We start from the raw sequence: 12,560 nt of genomic DNA on the forward strand, positions 1-12,560 counted from the left end.
GTTAAAACAGGAGAGGAATGAAACTAGGTTATTTGGAATATTACAGCTTTAAAAGGTGAAGCCTAGAGACAAGTTTGCTTTTTCCACTGCCTTCTTGAAAGCACTTTTAACCTCCTTGTTTCTTAAACTATAGACCAGGGGGTTCAGCATGGGGATAACCATCGTATAGAACACAGATGCGGTTTTGTGTGTGTCCATGGAATGACTGGAGCTGGGCTGGGAGTACATAAAGATGGCGGTCCCATAGAAGATGGAGACTGTGGTGAGGTGAGAAGCACAGGTGGATAAAGCCTTCTGATATCCCTCAGCTGAGTGCATCTTCAGGATGGTGACAAATATGAACAGGTAGGAAATCAAGATAACCAAGAGGGCAAAAAAAGATATTGAAGCTTGCCACAAAGACGAGAACTAGCTCACTAACATGTCTATCAGAGCAAGAGAGAGCCACGACTGCTGGAACATCACAGAAAAAGGATGCACTGGATTGGACCTACAGAAAGAGAGACTGAATGTGTCCCTGCTGTGAACAGAGGCACTCAGGAAGCTGTAGATGTGGGAGCCTGCAGCCAGCCCAGCACGCACACGGGTTGTCATGGCGGTCGTGTAGAGCAGGGGTTTGCACACGGCTGCATAGTGATCATAAGGCATTGAGGGCAAGAGGAAATTTTCCACGGTGGCCAGGGCTACGAAAAAGAACATCTGAGCAGCACACGCATTGTAGAAGGTGACCTGGTCTCCCACAAGCAGCTCAGCCGTGACCTTGGGAGTGACAGCTGTAGAATACAAAAGTCCACTAAAGACAGATTACTAAGGAAAAGGTACATGGGAACGTGAAGACGAGAGTCCATGAGAATCAAAACAACCATCCCCAGGGTTCCAACCACGCTGAGGAGGTGGATGAGAGTAAACACGATGAATAAGGGGACCTGCAGTCCGGGGGCACTGGCGAGTCCCAGCAGGACGAACTCAGTCACTCCTGTTTTGTTCTCCATGGGTGTGGTTTGGGAATCACAAGACGCCCTGGAGCAATGAGAAATAAAGGAACAGAGAAATTGAATGGAGAGAAATTGAAACAGATCGGTAACTGGATGATTGGTAGATAGGTAGATGTGCATTATTGCATTATAGCAGTAATTACAGCCTCAATATTATTCATATAAAATATGGCTTTGGCAACAAGTTTTGCTGCATATTAATAAATTATAGAGTTATACATTGTTGAAACTGAAGGATCTTTATGGTTCATCTCCTACTGTCTAAATTTTATAAACTTGTAAACTGAAATATGAAAATATAAAGTCTTGATCAAGATGGCATGTCTAGAGTGAATACATGTCATTTCAGTTCCCTGAGCCTCGTAAATGCTTACATTTCTGTGCTGCTGTTGTGCCTGGAGCTGCCCTGTACACTTCACCTGGGTATCAATTTGCTTTTCTCAATAAGCTCGTAAGACTGACTAGTTGTTACCCTCTTTTAACTTTTGAAGTATAGGGGTTGAGTATTGTATTTAAATTCACAAAATGATTACCGTCGAAGTCAAGTTTTGTACCCATGAAGAGTTGTTCTTTGGCCCCCTGGTCTGAGACTTTGGGATTAACAGATGCAAAGTATGGTATACAGGATAGATAAACAATCAGGTCTACTGTAAAACACGGAGAACTGTATTCCATAGCTTGTGGTAAACCATGGTGGGAAAGAACATGAAAAAGAATGTGTATGTATAACTGAGTCACTTTACTGTACAACAGAAGTGAAACACGCAGTGTAAATCAACTGTACTTCAATAAAATTTTTAAAAGAAATAAATTAAACTCTCCTCCAATAAGTAAATAAATAAAATTGAGTTTTACTCAATTTACGATTACTCATTGTCTCCATTGGCCCAAACTCAGTGTTTGGGCTTCCCCATTAAGTGGCTGAGACACGTGTGTGCAATAGATACAGCAGGATAACTAGAGCACTTGCCCTCAGAGGCCGTCCTGAGGGGAAGACAGAGAATTGGGTATGAAGCTTGGGTTCTGGGAAGAGATGCATGTAAGTCATACCATTTGCTACCCAGGAGTCTTTGGTTGTAACCTAACTACTTGATCCTGGTTTTCTCCATGTACAGAAGAATAATACCTCAAGGTAGTATTATGAGAATTAGATGAAATAATGTATCAAAAAAAAAAAAAAAAAAGTCAAATGCTGAGTGCCTAGCATCTCCTGATAATCATTAGTTGTGACATTATCATTAGGATGGAATGAGAGGCTACATGTTTGAGAAAGGCAGGTGAAATCAGGGATTCAGGTGTGGATGAGTTTTGAAGTCTTGCAGCCTCTCTCTTCCTTTATCTCACACTCTGTCCACCAAAACTTTTGTGTCTTCCAATGTCTCCCCGTCTACCGGGTCTTTGCTACCATCAATGGCTGTTCCAGCCACTCCACATGAACCATTCGTTTGTCTATTTTCTTTCTTAAAGTCTTTATTTTAGCATGAGTTGAGTCTCTTTCTTTAAGCTCGTTCTTTCTCTCGTTACCCGCATCTCACCTCATTGGCTCGCTACAGAGAGCATGTATGTGCTGTGTTGTGTGCGTGTGCACTCAGTCATGTCCAGCTCTTTGCGACCCCATGGACTCCCCACCACGCTCCTCTGTCCTTGGGATTTTTCACACAAGAATACTGGAGTGGGTTGCCATTTCCTTCTCCAGGGGATCTTCCCCACCCAGGGATCATACCCACTTGTCTTACATCTCCTGCATTGACAGGTGGGTTCTTTAGCAGCTGAGCCGCTGGGGAAGCCCCCATTAAGAGCATATGAATCTATGTTTATGCATATGTATACACATATAGTTACTCGTGTGTTTATATGTATATACACATGTATATAAATAATACACACTCATTCCTCTGAGTGAGTGAGTGAGTGAGTGAGTGGAAGTTGCTCAGTTGTGTCCAACTGTTTGCAACCACATGGACTATAGCTTGCCAAGCTCTTCTGTCCGTGGAATTCTCCAGGCAAGAGTACTGGAGTGGGTAGCCTTTCCCTTCCCCAGGGAATCTCCCCAACCCAGGGAAATTCTTTACTGTCTGAGCCACCAGGGAAGCCCACCTTTCCTTTTAATCCTCAGTGATGCTGTAAGGTGGACCATGTTATAATACCCATTTTACCAGTAAGAACACTGAGGACTTGAGCAGCTATGTAAAGCTGCAGAATTACATAGTTAGTATGAAAAAGATTCAGGATTCAAGATTCAAACCCGGCCGTGACCAAATCAGAAGCCTGTGCTTTCCGCCACCTCACTAGCTGCATTTGCAAATGTGAGAGTAATCACAAGGATGAGATTATGGGGGAAGATTACAATAGAGTAGAGATCTCGCTAACTTGATCAGAACACTTCTGTGGTTTGAAGAAGCGTTATTTCACTCTCTTGTGGTTTTCTTTCTTGCCTCCAATGAGAGGACATAGGATAGTAACTAACATGAGATTAGGACTTAGTAACAGGGCCATTTATAATTAATTTTTTTTTTTTTTGCTATTCTTTTATAGGAGAACAACATGACTTTATTCCGTACATATCTCTAAACTCCCGTTAATGGAAATTTTGACATTCAAACTTCAGCCTCAACTCACCGTTTTAGAAAAAAAATGTTGAGGCCATCTCTTTCTGTGCTCAGATAATTCATAGTACATATAGCTGCCCCATAGATCTTACATGAATTATACTTCTCACTAAAAATGTATATGAAACATAGAAGCTTACCTTGCTGCTGGAAAAGAAGAGAGTCAATCCGAAGAGTGATAATGCAATCAGATATTTAGTCATGGAATAAAGCGCATATCCCTTGTAGCTCAGTTGGTAAAGAATCCGCCTGTGATGCAGGACACCCTGGGTTCAGTTCCTGGGTCCAGAAGATCCCCTGGAGAAGGAAATAGCAACCCACTCCAGTACTCTTGCCTGGAAAAATCCCATGGACAGAAGAGCCTGGCGGGCTACAGTTCATAGCTTTGCAAGAGTTGGACACGAGTTAGTGACTAAACCACCACTGTTGAGACGTTCTTTATCAGATACCGGTCCAAAGATTCCAAGACCTCGAAGACAAGTAAAGATGGAGGAAGGCACCCAACATGGAGTTAGAAACCTGCATAAAAGTCCCGAATTCACCACTAATTCTGACTATGCTCTTGGAGAAGTCACTTTTCTTCTCCTTGTTTGAAAAACAATTAATAATATTACCTCTTTTCATATATTTTGTACAGACTTGTGCTTGCAACTAGCAGATGAGGGAAGCTCCATGAAACACCTTGCTGAGAGGTTATCACTTTAAAGCTGATCAATATAATTTTACTCTGAGACGTTTTCTCTGGCCACTATAGCAAATCCTCAGGTTTGAGGTCAGACAGGGATGCCTGTGTTTGCTAAACGATGGCCAAGGGGCTCAGCACAGTCAGTGATGTCATGTAGATTTATGTTGGGATTTCAGAAGCTGGCTCATGGGAGTCAGAAGGGAGCCATAGAAACACAGAATTCTCTGCGGCTTTCCCCCATGAGAGCATCTGTAGCTCTCATCCCATGTTTTTAGGGAAGACAGAATTAAATAGCTTGTGGGATTCTGCTGGATATATTGAGAGTGTACACGTGTTTTCACATTCACTGCTTGTTCTTCATTTTTTTTTCCACTTTTTCCTCAAAGTATAATGTACAAACCATCAACATCCACAGCTTTTAGTGTATTATTCTAAGAGTTTGGTTAAGTTTTATCTGGTCAGGTACCACTGCCACAATTACAATACAGAAGAGTTCTATCACCTTAACAAAAACCCTGAGCTTTTTAATGCCAAGAGCAGACTATCAATGTCTTAAGCTCAAGCAGTCAAGTAGAAAGTGAATTCAACTTGCTACCATTTTGTTTTATTCAGGCCCACAATGGATTGGATGGTCATCACTCACATCGGAGAGGGTCATCTGCTTCACTCATGTCGCTGATTGAAATGCTGGTCTCGTCTATGAACACCCGCACAGTCACACGCAAAGACAGTGGTTAATAACATATCGGGCATTCCCTGACCTACTCTAGTTGATACATATAATTAGCCATCACAGAGGGACTAGTTATTTTCATTTTGCTGTCTTTTGCTGTCTTGTAGCCATTTCCCCCTCTTTTATTCTCTTGATACCTTGCTTTGTGCGTCGCTGACTTTTTGTAGTGATAGACTGATCCCTTTCTCATTTTCTGTGGTGCGTCTTCTGCTGGTACTGTCTTTGGGATTACCTTGGGGCTTACACAAAACATCTCTTAGTTACAACTGTCTTTTTGACTGGTAACAATTTAACTTCCACCACTTACAAAACTCTGCTCCTATATACCTCTCTTTCTCTTTTCGTTACTCATATCACAAATTGTATCTTTTCATATTTGGTATCTGGTAATACAAAATTACAGTTATAGTTATTTTTATCTGTTTACCTTTTATATTCTATGCTAGAATTCAAAGTGATTTACATACTTCAATTACCATATTGCAAAATTCTATATATTTGCCTTTATTGGTGAGTTTTCTATTTTCATATGCTTTTGTATTGCTGTCTAATGTCTTCTCATTTCAACTTGAAGGACTGCCTTTAGCATTTCCTATCAGGCAGATCTACCAGTGGTGAACTCCTTCCGCCTTCCTAAAAGTTGGGCGCAGAATTGACATACAATGGTACATGAGTTTCAGGTGTATAACACTGTGACTTATACGCATTAAAGATGATCACCGCAATGAGGTTAGTTACCATCTCTCTCAATTTAAAGTTTTTGTAGCACTATTAACTAGTATAATTGGAGATGGTGCCTTTTAATCGCTTTCACCTACTTCACCAATCCCCCACCCTCTCCTTACGGCAGACAGCTACACAGTGCCGCCCCGCCAGCTGCCTGTTTTGTTTATGGTGATGTGCACGTTCCAATGCTGCTCTCTCGATCTGCCCCACCCTCTCCTTCCCCGCTGTGCCCACAGTCTGTTCTCTGTGTCTGCGTCTCTGTTCCTGCCCTGCAAATAGGTTCTTCAGTACCATTTTTCCAGATTTCCTATATATGTGCTAGTACACAATATTTGCTTTTCTCTTTCTGACTGACTTTGCAGGAATTTTGATTGGAACTCTACTGAGTTTGTCTCCTCAAAATTCAGAATTGCCTAGTCCAGCCCTCTAGTGTTTCACCCTATTACCTTTAACAAGTGACGTCTTGTGAGGGCAAGTGTCTTGAAACAGAGTTCCCCCTTCTAGCAGTTTTTTGTCTCCTCATGTAAAGGTACTTCAGGGGAATTTACTCTAACAGAAGTGAAAGAAAGTGAAAGTGAAAAAGTGTCTCAGTCGTGTCCAACTCTGTGACCCCATGGACTATACAGGCCATGGGATTCTCCAGGCCAGAATACTGGAGTGGGTAGCCTTTCCCTTCTCTAGGGGATCTTCCCAACCCAGGGATCCAAGCCAGGTCTCCTGCATTGCAGGCAGATTCTTTACCAGCTGTGCCACCAGGGAAGCCCAAAAATGCTGACATGGTTAGCCTATCCCTTCTCCAGCAGATCTTCCTGACCCAGGAATTGAATTGGGGTCTCCTGCACTGCAGGCAGATTCTCTACCAACTGACCTATCAGTAATAGAAGAGTTTGGACCAATTCTTCAGCACCCACTTATCCAAAACTTAAAGACTACTAGTAATATATGGAGATTTGCTTTTTACCACATGTCCAAAAATATCTGTTATAATCTGTTTATTCAGTTATAGCCATCCCAGTGTATCTGATATGGTATCTCATTGTCATTTTAATTTTTATGATTTATGATCATTATCTCTTCATGTGGATGTTAGGTACTAATACATGTTTTTCTATAAAATGTATTTTCAAATTTTCCCCATCTTCAATTGAGACATTTGTCTTCCCATTACTGAGTTATAAGATTTCTATATTCTCAAAATTATCTTTTTAATTAGATATTTGGTTTGCAAACTTTCTCTCCAAATTTGTGGTTTAATCTTTTTATTTTATAAATGATGTTTCTTAATATAGAAACATTTTGAACTTTAATAAAGTTAAAATTATAACTCCAGAATTTCTAACTGCTTCTTTTTTATAACTTTAATATCTTTGTTGATATTCTCTATTAGATGTTGTTGTTTAGTTGCTAAGTCAAGTCCAGCTCTTTGCGACCCCCATGGGCTATAGCCCTCCAGGCTTCTCTCTCCATGGGACTTTCCAGGCAAGAATACTGGAATGGGTTGCCATTTTCTTCTCCAGGGGATCTTCCTGACCCAGGCATCAAACCCACATCTCCTCCATCTCCTTCACTGGCCGGCAGATTCTTTACCACTGAGCCACCAGAGACTCCCAGTCTCTATTACATGAGTCACTGTAATCACGCGTGTTTGTGTGAACTGTTGCTTCATTCCTGCCCGACTCTTTGCGACCCTATGAACTGTAACCTGACAGGCTCCTCTGTCCATGGGATTCTCCAGGCAAGAATGCTGGAGTGGGTTGCCATTTCCTCTTCCAGGGGATCTTCTCATCTCAGGGCTCGAGCCTGCCTCTCTTATGTCTCCTGCAGTAGCAGGCAGGTTCTTTACCAATGTGCCACCTGTGTTTTCCTTCAATTCTTTACCTGTTGTTTCCCTCAGTTCTTTGAAAGTGTGTGGACATCCTCAGAGAGTTTCTGTTGACTACTTTTTCATATTTTCCTCCAAATTTTCATGATTCACATTGTGTGTGTGTGTGTGTGTTAAATAAATGGATGCTTTAGACAATATAGTGTAGAAACTGAATTCTGACTAGCTCTGTGAAGCAACAGTTAGAACTGGACATGGAACAACAGACTGGTTCCAAATAGGAAAAGGAGTACGTCAAGGCTGTATATTGTCACCATGCTTATTTAACTTATATGCAGAGTATGTCATGAGAAACGCTGGGCTGGAAGAAGCACAAGCTAGAATTAAGATTGCTGGGAGAAATATCAATAACTTCAGATATGCAGATGACACCACCATTATGGCAAAAAGTGAAGAGGAACTAAAAAGCCTCTTGATGAAAGTGAAAGAGGACAGTGAAAAAGTTGGCTTAAAACTCAACATTCAGAAAACAAAGATCATGGTATCTGGTCCCATCACTTCATGGGAAATAGATGGAGAAACAGTGGAAACAGTGTCAGGCTTTATTTTTTGGGGCTCCAAAATCACTGCAGATGGTGACTGCAGCCATGAAATTAAAAGACGCTTACTCCTTGGAAGGAAAATTATGACCAACATAGATAGCATATTCAAAAGCAGAGACATTACTTTTCCAACAAAGGTCTGTCTAGTCAAGGCTATGGTTTTTCCTGTGGTCATGTATGGATGTGAGAGTTGGACTGTGAAGAAGGCTGAGCACTGAAGAATTGATGCTTTTGAACTGTGGTGTTGGAGAAGACTCTTGAGAGTCCCTTGGACTGCAAGGAGATCCAACCAGTCCATTCTAAAGGAGATCAGTCCTGGGTGTTCTTTGAAAGGACTGATGCTAAAGCTGAAACTCCAGTACTTTGGTCACCTCATGCAAAGAGTTGACTCATTGGAAAAGACCCTGATGCTGGGAAGGATTGGGGGCAGGAGGAGAAGGGAACGACAGACGATGAGATGGGTGGATGGCATCACCGACTTGATGGACGTGAGTTTGGATGAACTCCGGGAGTTGGTGATGGACAGGGTGGCCTGGCGTGCTGTGATTCATGGGGTCGCAGAGAGTCAGAGACGACTGAGTGACTGAACTGAACTAAACTGTAATTGTTTGATATTTGCTTTTGTTTGTTTAGTGACCTGACTGTACTAATTTTAGGGTCTGTTTCCCTGTGCTGTAGAGCCACTAAAGTCTCTGCCCAGTCTTTTAAAATCTCATTTTTATTTATAAGCCTGTCTTCTCTGGGGTTGCAGCTGTTGTGTTGGCCAACCAATAGTCAGAGTTTTCCCTATACACATTTTGATGAGAGGGTCTGAATGTGTGGATTGGGGACCATATCCGAAATTTAGACAGTTGACAGATCTTGCTTTGGGTTTTGCTTTCTGTTTGTGCAGGTCCTCAAGGTCAGCTGGAATAAGTAATTGGCATCTGCTCTGTTCTTTCCTCATAGCTCAGTTGGTAAAGAATCTGCCTGCAGTACAGGAGACCCAGGTTTGATACCTCAGTCGGGAAGATCCCTTGGAGAAGGAAATGGCAACTCACTCCAGTATTCTTGCGTGGAGAATCCCATGGACAGAGGAGCCTGGCAGGCTACAGTCCATGGAGTCACAAAAGTCAGACAAGACTTAGCGACTAAACCACCAATTGTTCTTTCCATAATCTTGAACATGACCATAACCTTCTCAATACCCAGGGAAATGTCAGAACTTCTTAAAGCCTTTGTATCATTTTCTAGATATCATTAAAAACTTTCATTTTTCCCTTACTTCTCCTGAACAATATCACGGCTTCAGGCACCTATGGTTCCAGCAATTGCTACTGTGGAACCAGTCGACTTCCCTAAGTTCTGTAAGCAACATAACTTCCTCACGGCCTAGTACCTTCACTCAGCTGCTTCGTTCTGTCAGGAACACTCAACCCTGGTGTAGACAGTACCAAGGACTGGCAATGGCATGAAGGAATTGGGATACTTTACCGGTGGGAATGCAAGTGGTATGTTACTTGTTTATAAAGTTGGCAGTCTTATAAAGTGAGACATAAACTTACCCCATCAGCCAACAATTCCACTTAAAGGTATTTACTCAAGCAAAATGCAAACCAGTGTTCAAACACAAAACTATATGCAAATGTTTATGGCAGATGTAACTGTAATCAATAAAACTAAAAAAAACAGCCTGGCTATATTCCGTATAATAGAATAGTACTTGATAAATAAAAAATACCAGTCTACTGATATGAGCCACAAAAGGATGAATGTATTATATGTTATCCCAGATGAGAGTAGCCAGACTCCAAAAGCTACATGCTATATGATTTCACTTGTATGATGTTTCTTACAAAGGAACAGTCATATGACAAATTCAGGTCCCAGTATCTGGGAGTGGCAGGAGAGCTTCCCTGAGAAACAGCAGGGAAATTTGAGGGCAGACAAGCCTGTTTTTAATTTTGATTGTGTTGGTGGTTACATGATCACACACATTTGTCCAAACTCTCAGAACTGTACACTAAAATATGAAGCTGCAAATAAATTACAGTTAAACTGAAAAAAAGAAAGAAATGACAAGAAAATAATGTAAATATATCTGCGTGCTCCTGGCTCAGGAAGCCAAGCTCATTCTCGAGGCAGTTTAATTGCTTCTTTCTAGAGTAAGTGGAATGAGCGCCTTTGGCTATCTCATGGGGGCTTGTCCTGAGACGAGCTCAAGGTCCCTAACATTCCCTCCTGGCTCCCATTAATTAGCTTCCAAAATCCCAAAACAGTTTTCCTTGACATCATTTTAGAAGGAACAGACTACATACGGAACCTCTCTGGCCATTTATTTACTCATCAGAATGTGAATAGTTGCTAGTACACATAAAGGCCTTCCTCAAAACAGGATTTCCTGTGAGTCTGCAACCACTGACAGGGGAAACCCCAAGATAAACATCATATGGAATGTAGTCAAAATGACAGTGATTTACTGAGCCATACTATAGACCTTCTGTCCTTAGCTCTTCGTGGCCACAAGTCACTGAATTATGCTGATGTGTCAATCATATTATATCTATTTCACAAAAGTTTGTTCTAAGGTAAGTGACAATTATAAGGACACCCTTTGGTTAGCATCACACAGAGAGCTTCTTCCACAGAATTTTTAAATTCTACCCTTGAAGAGCTTTAGATCAGACTGAAAATTCAGGATTTGCAGCCTATTTTCAAGAGACAGGTAAGCTTCTATATTCCATCCACGTTTTGAGCAAGTGTAATACATGTAAAAAGCAGTCAGGAAGCTGATACTGTGAGCTATTTGAGCTCAAATTGGAATGTCATAAACATTTTCCTGAAAAAACTGGGATAGAGTCACATTACAAAATAATTCCACTAGTTGGAAGTTCAGTTATGCTCATGAAGCTCTACATTATGTTCCTAAAGGGGACGGGCAAAAACAGCAGGAGATGCTCCGACTGAGTAGGTGGCAATTTCATTGTTTTCTCTCTTCTCATGTCATTGTGGTGGAAGCTTACAGTGTTTGAATTAACAGTTGTTTAGATTCCAGAAGAGTCCTCATGAGATCTTTTTAGATCTGTATGCTATTTACTATCCTTTACCTCACAATCTTACCCTTTTCAGAAAATTTGACGGAGCAGTCATTTAGAAGCAAAGGTTGTAAAATGAACCATATATTCCTTTAAATCTTAAATTTATGCTGTATTAGATATGCAATTTAGGAAATACCTTCTCAAATTCTCATTTTTAGTATCTCTAAAACATTCATAAAAGAGTTAACATTTACTATGAAGATTGAGACATATCTATATCTAAATATATACTTCTCTTATTAGAGATCATAGGACCTAGCGTATGCTATAAATTGTTATAGGTTATTTCACCATGTTTTTCAGAAATTGATAAGCTCAAACCCTTTAGAGACTAGGAATGGAAACTTAAATAGCAGTATGGACAGAGGAAGATTTTAGAGACAAACGCTGCCAGAGAATGAACATTCTTCCAATATTCCAAATCTCAACTAAAAAGTACAACCATGGACCTTGCCCCAGAGCAGAGGTGCAGACTAGAATTAAACTCCTGGTCCAACATTTATCAATCCTGTATTTCTGTGACCCAGCTAGTGAATGCGAGTGAAGTGGGTAAAAATGAGTTTTATAGAAGAAAACTCCTTCAAAGATGGATCAGAAGGAAAATTAAGCAAGGTAGGCTGAACATCCCTGAATTTTCATATAAAATGTCTGCGGTTGTTAAGTAACTAAGTTGTGCTGAAATCTTTTGCAACCCCGTGGACTCCTCTGTCCATGGGATTTTCCAGCCAAGAATGCTGGAGTGGCTTGCCACTGCTTACTCCAAGGGATTTTCCCCATCCAGAGATCGAACCAGCACTTTCTGCATTGACAGGTGGATTCTTTACCAACACACCACCAGGTAAGCCCTAAAATGTCTGGGATAGAGTAAGAAATCCTGCAGGGCACAGGAAAGACTAAATGAACTCATGTGTGAGGAAAAGGCACATGAAGAAATAGGTCTCCCAGACTTCAAACTCACCCATATCTTGAAACCCTGAAAATCACCATCCGCCTTTCCTAAACCAAGATCAGATCAGATTAGACACTCAGTCATGTCTGACTCTGCGACCCCATGAATCGCAGCACGCTAGGCCTCCCTGTCCATCACCAACTCCCAGAGTTCACTCAGACTCACGTCCATCAAGTCAGTGATGCCATCCAGCCATCTCATCCTCTGCCGTCCCCTTCTCCTCCTGCCCCCGATCCCTTCCAGCATCAGAGTCTTTTCCAATGAGTCAACTCTTCGCATGAGGTGGCCAAAGTACTGGCGTTTCAGCTTTAGCATCATTCCTTCCAAAGAAATCCCAGGGCTGATGTCCTTCAGAACAGACT

General features: G+C 41.4%; 1 pseudogene; it reads right to left on the reverse strand.

Moving 5' to 3' along the window:
* Positions 1–48: 48 nt before the first annotated feature.
* On the reverse strand, positions 49–992 carry LOC102277288 (olfactory receptor 5B3-like; annotated as a pseudogene).
* Positions 993–12,560: the final 11,568 nt, after the last annotated feature.

This window comes from Bos mutus, chromosome 15, assembly GCF_027580195.1.
Source record: "Bos mutus isolate GX-2022 chromosome 15, NWIPB_WYAK_1.1, whole genome shotgun sequence".
NCBI lineage: Eukaryota > Metazoa > Chordata > Mammalia > Artiodactyla > Bovidae > Bos > Bos mutus.